We start from the raw sequence: 8,545 nt of genomic DNA, 5'->3' as shown, positions 1-8,545 counted from the left end.
TTGGTTGCTATGGAGTGGCTTGGCACCATCCCATAATGATTCCCCAAAATCCCCTTGCCAGTATGAATGATATATACCAACCCCCGTGTCTCTATGATGTTCAGATGTGGAGATATACACTGTGGATTTGGGTTGTTAGGGTGCTTGATAATGGTTGCTAGGGAGTGGCTAGGAAGTGTTGAAGGTGATTTGTGATTGGCCGTTGATGCCCTGAGTCAATCAAACCCACCCTCATGTTTCTATGACACTCCTATCTAGAGATATAACTTTGATCTTTTTCAATGGAAGTCTATGGGATCGGTTGTTAGGGAGCTCTAAACGGTTGCTAGGGCGTGGCTTAATAACATCATCATGATCCTGAGATAGTGATTGGTTGTCTGAGTAGATTGGGCCCACCCCCTTGTCTCTGTGAGTCTGTGAAACAGAGCTATGCTCAATACAAAATCCCTATGGGATTTACCATAGTAGGAGAAACGCATGCGTTGCATGCGTTTCATGGGGCAACCCTCCCCATGTTAAGTCTATGGGGCAATTTTTCGATTTTTGGGGAGCTCTAGCACCCCAGGGGTACAACTTACACCCCTTTGAGATGTGTGTGCTGAGAGATCCTATCAGCCCCTTCAATTTTCGTGTAATATATGTGTGTGTTTGAGATCCTCGCTCGGAGCCACGAGGGGTCAAAGTTTCGCCCCATCAATCGTCAATGGCACTTTTGGGGTACGTTTGCACCCCTGGGGCACACACCGTACCCCCGATCCCTTATAAAAGTCATAGCACACCATTCCCGTATAGGTCGCCGACTTTGGCTATTTAGTGGTTGGGGTTTGACAAAATTTGTGGGAGGAGAAGCGCGCCGAAATACGTAACCAGAAGAATAAGAATAACTAGAAAGTACAATTCCTGAAGAAATTGTGAGTGGTGCTTGCCGTGGCAAAACTCGGGGCCCGGTTATTGCAAGAGACTGCAAAATCACCTTGCCAGTATGAATGATATAAACCAACCCCCATGTCTCTACGATTTTCAGATGTAGAGATCTGAACAGTTGCTAGGGTACTCTGTTTGGTTGCTATGGAGTGGCTTGGCAGCATCCCATAATGTTTCCCCAAAATCCCCTTGCCAGTATGGATGATATAAACCAACCCCCGTGTCTCTATGATGTACTAATGCAGAGATATAGGTCTTGCTAAACAGTTGCTAAGGTACTCTGTTTGGTTGCTATGGAGTGGCTTGGCACCATCCCATAATGATTCCCCAAAATCCCCCTGCCAGTATGAATGATATAAACCAACCCCCGTGTCTCTATGATGTTCAGATGTGAAGATATACACTGTGGATTTGGGTTGTTAGGGTGCTTGATAATGGTTGCTAGGGAGTGGCTAGGAGGTGTTGAAGGTGATTTGTGATTGGCCGTTGATGCCCTGAGTCAATCAAACCCACCCCCATGTTTCTATGACACTCCTATCCAGAGATATAACTTTGATCTTTTTCAATGGAAGTCAATGGGATCGGTTGTTAGGGAGCTCTAAACGGTTGCTAGGGCGTGGCTTAATAACATCATCATGATCCTGAGATAGTGATTGGTTGTCTGAGTAGATTGGGCCCACCCCCTTGTCTCTGTGAGTCTGTGAAGCAGAGCTATGCTCAATACAAAATCCCTATGGGATTTACCATTGAATGAGAAACGCATGCGTTGCATGCGTTTCATGGGACGACCCTCCCCATGTTAAGTCAATGGGTTTTTTTGCGATTTTTGGGGAGCTCTAGCACCCCAGGGGTACAACTTACACCCCTTTGAGATGTGTGTGCTGAGAGATCCTATCAGGATCTTCAAATTTCGTATAAGCAACGAGTGTTTTGGAATTTATCGCTTGGCGCTATGAGTGTTCAAAGTTTTCGCAATGCATTCTCGATGGGACGTTTTCGCTACTTTTTCGCCCCTGGGGCGAGCCCCGCACCCCCGATCCCTTAGAAAAGACATAGCACACCATTCCCGATGAGGACGCACCTTTTGACAATTGCTTTGTTGGGTCTTTGACAAAATCCCTGGGAGGAGTAGCGCGCCGAAATTTTGGCGGAAGGAAGAAGAATAATAATAAGTATGGTGGAGAACAATAGTGATGCCTTGCTAAAGCAAGCACCACTAATAACTAGAAAGTACAATTCCTGAAGAAATTGTGAGTGGTGCTTGCCGTGGCAACACTCGGGGCCCGGTTATTGCAAGAGACTGCAAAATCACCTTGTCAGTATGAATGATATAAACCAACCCCCATGTCTCTACGATTTTCAGATGTAGAGATCTGAACAGTTGCTAGGGTACTCTGTTTGGTTGCTATGGAGTGGCTTGGCACCATCCCATCATGATTCCCCAAAGTCCCCTTGCCAGTATGGATGATATAAACCAACCCCTGTGTCTTCATGATTTTCTGATGCAGAGATCTGAACGGTTGCTAAGGTACTCTGTTTGGTTGCTATGGAGTGGCTTGGCACCATCCCATAATGATTCCCCAAAAGCTCCTTGCTAGTATGAATGATATATACCAACCCCCGAGTCTCTATGATGTACTAATGCAGAGATGTAGGTCTTGCTAAACAGTTGCTAGGGTACTCTGTTTGGTTGCTATGGAGTGGCCTGGCACCATCCCATAAAGATTCCCCAAAATCCCCTTGCCAGTATGAATGATATAAACCAACTCCCGTGTCTCTATGATGTTCAGATGTGAAGATATACACTGTGGATTTGGGTTGTTAGGGTGCTCGATAATGGTTGCTAGGGAGTGGCTAGGAGGTGTTGAAGGTGATTTGTGATTGGCCGTTGATGCCCTGAGTCAATCAAACCCACCCCCATGTTTCTATGACACTCCTATCCAGAGATATAACTTTGATATTTTTCAATGGAAGTCAATGGGATCGGTTGTTAGGGAGCTCTAAACGGTTGCTAGGGCGTGGCTTAATAACATCATCATGATCCTGAGATAGTGATTGGTTGTCTGAGTAGATTGGGCCCACCCCCTTGTCTCTGTGAGTCTGTGAAGCAGAGCTATGCTCAATACAAAATCCCTATGGGATTTACCATTGAATGAGAAACGCATGCGTTGCATGCGTTTCATGGGACGACCCTCCCCATGTTAAGTCAATGGGAAAATTTGCGATTTTTGGGGAGCTGTAGCACCCCAGGGGTACAACTTACACCCCTTTGAGATGTGTGTGCTGAGAGATCCTATCAGGATCTTCAACTTTCGTATAAGAGACGAGTGTTTTTGAAATCCTCGCTCGGAGCTATGAGTGTTCAAAGTTTTCGCAATGCATTCTCGATGGGACGTTTTCGCTACTTTTTCGCCCCTGGGGCGAGCCCCGTACCCCCGATCCCTTAGTAGAGATATAGCACACCATTCCCGATGAGGACGCACCTTTTGTCAATGGCTTTGTTGGGTCTTTGACAAAATCTCTGGGAGGAGTAGCGCGCCGAAATTTTGTGCAGAATAAAGAATAATAATAACTAGAAAGTACAATTCCTGAAGAAATTGTGAGTGGTGCTTGCCGTGGCAAAACTCGGGGCCCTGTGGCATTTGTGATGCAAAAAAGCCAAGCAACATGATGTTAGCATGATGCTAACATGAATAGCATGTTGTTAGCATAGGATAAGCAAGTTATTAGCATAATGCTAACATGATTAGCATGTGGTTAGCACGATGCTAACATGATTAGCATGTTGCTAGCATGATGCTAACATGATTAGCATGATGTTAGCATGATGCTAACATGATTAGCATGTTGTTAGCATGATGCTAACATGATTAGCATGATGCTAGCAACATGATTAGCATGTTGTTAGCATGATGCTAACATGATTAGCATGTTGCTAGCATGATGCTAACATTATTAGCATTTTGCTAGCATGATGCTAGCATGATTAGCATGATGCTAACACGATTAGCATGTTGCTAGGTGGTTGCTAGGGTGTTTTTGGTGGTTGCTAGGCGGTTGCTAGGGTATACTGGGTGGTTGCTAGGGCGTTGCTAGGCGGTTGCTAGGGTGTTCTGGGTGGTTGCTAGGGCGTTGCTAGGGTGTTGCTAGGCGGTTGCTAAGGTGTTCTGGGTGGTTGCTAGGCAGTTGCTAGGTGGTTGCTAGGCGGTTGCTATGGTGTTCTGGGTGGTTGCTAGGGCGTTGCTAGGCGGTTGCTATGGTGTTCTGGGTGGTTGCTAGGGCGTTGCTAGGGTGTTGCTAGGCGGTTGCTAAGGTGTTCTGGGTGGTTGCTAGGCAGTTGCTATGGTGTTCTGGGTGGTTGCTATGACGTTGCTATGTGGTTGCTAGGGTATTCTGGGTGGTTGCTATGGAGTGGCAGCATCCCATAATGATACCCCAAAATCACCTTGCCAGTACTAATTATATAAACCAACCCCCATGTCTGTATGATTTTCTGATGCAGAGATGTGAACGGTCGCTAGGGTACTCTGTTTGGTTGCTATGGAGTGGCTTGGCAGCATCCCATAATGCTACCCCAAAATCCCCTTGCCAGTATGAATGATATAAACCAACCCCCGTGTCTCTATGATTTTCTGATGCAGAGATCTGAACGGTTGCTAAGGTACTCTGTTTGGTTGCTATGGAGTGGCTTGGCACCATCCCATAATGATACCCCAAAAGCTCCTTGCCAGTATGAATGATATAAACCAACCCCCGTGTCTGTACGATTTTCAGATGCAGAGATCTGAACAGTTGCTAGGGTACTGTGTTTGGTTGCTATGGAGTGGCTTGGCACCATCCCATAATGATTCCCCAAAATCCCCTTGCCAGTATGAATGATATATACCAACCCCCGTGTCTCTATGATGTTCAGATGTGGAGATATACACTGTGGATTTGGGTTGTTAGGGTGCTTGATAATGGTTGCTAGGGAGTGGCTAGGAGGTGTTGAAGGTGATTTGTGATTGGCCGTTGATGCCCTGAGTCAATCAAACCCACCCCCATGTTTCTATGACACTCCTATCCAGAGATATAACTTTGATCTTTTTCAATGGAAGTCTATGGGATCGGTTGTTAGGGAGCTCTAAACGGTTGCTAGGGCGTGGCTTAATAACATCATCATGATCCTGAGATAGTGATTGGTTGTCTGAGTAGATTGGGCCCACCCCCTTGTCTCTGTGAGTCTGTGAAGCAGAGCTATGCTCAATACAAAATCCCTATGGGATTTACCATAGTAGGAGAAACGCATGCGTTGCATGCGTTTCATGGGAGGACCCTCCCCATGTTAAGTCAATGGGGCAATTTTTCGATTTTTGGGGAGCTCTAGCACCCCAGGGGTACAACTTACACCCCTTTGAGATGTGTGTGCTGAGAGATCCTATCAGCCCCTTCAATTTTCGTGTAATATATGTGTGTGTTTGAGATCCTCGCTCGGAGCTACGAGGGGTCAAAGTTTCGCCCCATCAATCGTCTATGGCACTTTTGGGCTACTTCTGCACCCCTGGGGCGGACCCCGTACCCCCGATCCCTTAGCAGAGATATAGCACACCATTCCCGTATAGGCCGCCGACTTTGGCTATTTAGTGGTTGGGGTTTGACAAAATTTGTGTGAGGAGAAGCGCGCCAAAATACGTGTGCGGTGGAAGAAGAATAATAATAAGTATGGAGAAGAACAATAGTGATGCCTTGCTAAAGCAAGCACCACTAATAAGTATGGTGGAGAACAATAGTGATGCCTTGCTACGCAAGCACCACTAACTAGAAAGTACAATTCCTGAAGAAATTGTGAGTGGTGCTTGCCGTGGCAAAACTCGGGGCCCTGTGGCATTTGTGATGCAAAAAAGCCAAGCAACATGATGTTAGCATGATGCTAACATGAATAGCATGTTGTTAGCATAGAATAAGCAAAATATTAGCATAATGCTAACATGATTAGCATGTGGTTAGCACGATGCTAACATGATTAGCATGTTGCTAGCATGATGCTAACATGATTAGCATGATGCTAGCATGATGCTAACATGATTAGCATGTTGCTAGCATGATGCTAACATGATTAGCATGTTGCTAGCATGATGCTAACATGATTAGCATAGAGCTAGCAACATGATTAGCATGTTGCTAGCATGATGCTAACATGATTAGCATGTTGCTAGCATAATGCTAACATGATTAGCAAGTTGTTAGCATGATGCTAACATGATTAGCATGATGTTAGCATGATGTTAGCATGATGCTAACATGATTAGCATGTTGCTAGCATGATGCTAACATGATTAGCATCATGCTAGCAACATGATTAGCATGTTGCTAGCATAATGCTAACATGATTAGCATTATGCTAGCACGATGCTAACATGATTAGCATGTTGCTAGCATGATTAGCATGTTGCTAGGCGGTTGCTATGGTGTTCTGGATGGTTGCTAGGGCGTTGCTAGGCGGTTGCTAGGGTGTTCTGGGTGGTTGCTAGGGTGTTGCTAGGCGGTTGCTAGGGTGTTCTGGGAGGTTGCTAGGGCGTTGCTAGGTGGTTGCTAGGCGGTTGCTATGGTGTTCTGGGTGGTTGCTAGGGCGTTGCTAGGCGGTTGCTAGGGTATTCTGGATGGTTGCTAGGGCGTTGCTAGGGTGTTGGTAGGCGGTTGCTAGGGTGTTCTGGGTGGTTGCTAGGCAGTTGCTATGGTGTTCTGGGTGGTTGCTATGACGTTGCTATGTGGTTGCTAGGGTATTCTGGGTGGTTGCTATGGAGTGGCAGCATCCCATAATGATACCCCAAAATCACCTTGCCAGTATGGATGATATATACCAACCCCCATGTCTCTATGATTTTCTGATGCAGAGATCTAAACAGTTGCTAGGGTACTCTGTTTGGTTGCTATGGAGTGGCTTGGTAGCATCCCATAATGATTCCCCAAAATCCCCTTGCCAGTATGAATGATATATACCAACCCCCGTGTCTCTATGATGTACTAATGCAGAGATATAGGTCTTGCTAAACAGTTGCTAGGGTACTCTGTTTGGTTGCTATGGAGTGGCTTGGCACCATCCCATAATGATTCCCCAAAATCCCCTTGCCAGTATGAATGATATATACCAACCCCCGTGTCTCTATGATGTTCAGATGTGGAGATATACACTGTGGATTTGGGTTGTTAGGGTGCTTGATAATGGTTGCTAGGGAGTGGCTAGGAAGTGTTGAAGGTGATTTGTGATTGGCCGTTGATGCCCTGAGTCAATCAAACCCACCCTCATGTTTCTATGACACTCCTATCTAGAGATATAACTTTGATCTTTTTCAATGGAAGTCTATGGGATCGGTTGTTAGGGAGCTCTAAACGGTTGCTAGGGCGTGGCTTAATAACATCATCATGATCCTGAGATAGTGATTGGTTGTCTGAGTAGATTGGGCCCACCCCCTTGTCTCTGTGAGTCTGTGAAACAGAGCTATGCTCAATACAAAATCCCTATGGGATTTACCATAGTAGGAGAAACGCATGCGTTGCATGCGTTTCATGGGGCAACCCTCCCCATGTTAAGTCTATGGGGCAATTTTTCGATTTTTGGGGAGCTCTAGCACCCCAGGGGTACAACTTACACCCCTTTGAGATGTGTGTGCTGAGAGATCCTATCAGCCCCTTCAATTTTCGTGTAATATATGTGTGTGTTTGAGATCCTCGCTCGGAGCCACGAGGGGTCAAAGTTTCGCCCCATCAATCGTCAATGGCACTTTTGGGGTACGTTTGCACCCCTGGGGCACACACCGTACCCCCGATCCCTTATAAAAGTCATAGCACACCATTCCCGTATAGGTCGCCGACTTTGGCTATTTAGTGGTTGGGGTTTGACAAAATTTGTGGGAGGAGAAGCGCGCCGAAATACGTAACCAGAAGAATAAGAATAATAATAAGTATGGTGGAGAACAATAGTGATGCCTTGCTACGCAAGCACCACTAATAAGTATGGTGGAGAACAATAGTGATGCCTTGCTACGCAAGCACCACTAATAAGTATGGTGGAGAACAATAGTGATGCCTTGCTACGCAAGCACCACTAATAATAACTAGAAAGTACAATTCCTGAAGAAATTGTGAGTGGTGCTTGCCGTGGCAAAACTCGGGGCCCTGTGGCATTTGTGATGCAAAAAAGCCAAGCAACATGATGTTAGCATGATGCTAACATGATTAGCAAGTTGTTAACATGATGCTAACATGATTAGCAAGTTGTTAGCATGATGCTAACATGATTAGCATGATGTTAGCATGATGCTAACATGATTAGCATGTTGCTAGCATAATGCTAACATGATTAGCATGATGTTAGCATGATGCTAACATGATTAGCATGATGCTAGCAACATGATTAGCAAGTTATTAGCATAATGCTAACATGATTAGCATTTTGCTAGCATGATGCTAACATGATTAGCATGATGTTAGCATTATGCTAACGTGATTAGCATGATGTTAGCATGATGCTAACATGATTAGCATGTTGCTAGCATAATGGTAACATGATTAGCATGATGTTAGCATGATGCTAACATGATTAGCATGATGCTAGCAACATGATTAGCATGTTGCTAGAATG

Source organism: Pseudorasbora parva, chromosome 14, assembly GCF_024679245.1.
Source record: "Pseudorasbora parva isolate DD20220531a chromosome 14, ASM2467924v1, whole genome shotgun sequence".
NCBI classification, from domain to species: Eukaryota; Metazoa; Chordata; class Actinopteri; order Cypriniformes; family Gobionidae; genus Pseudorasbora; species Pseudorasbora parva.
This window is presented reverse-complemented; position numbering follows the sequence as displayed.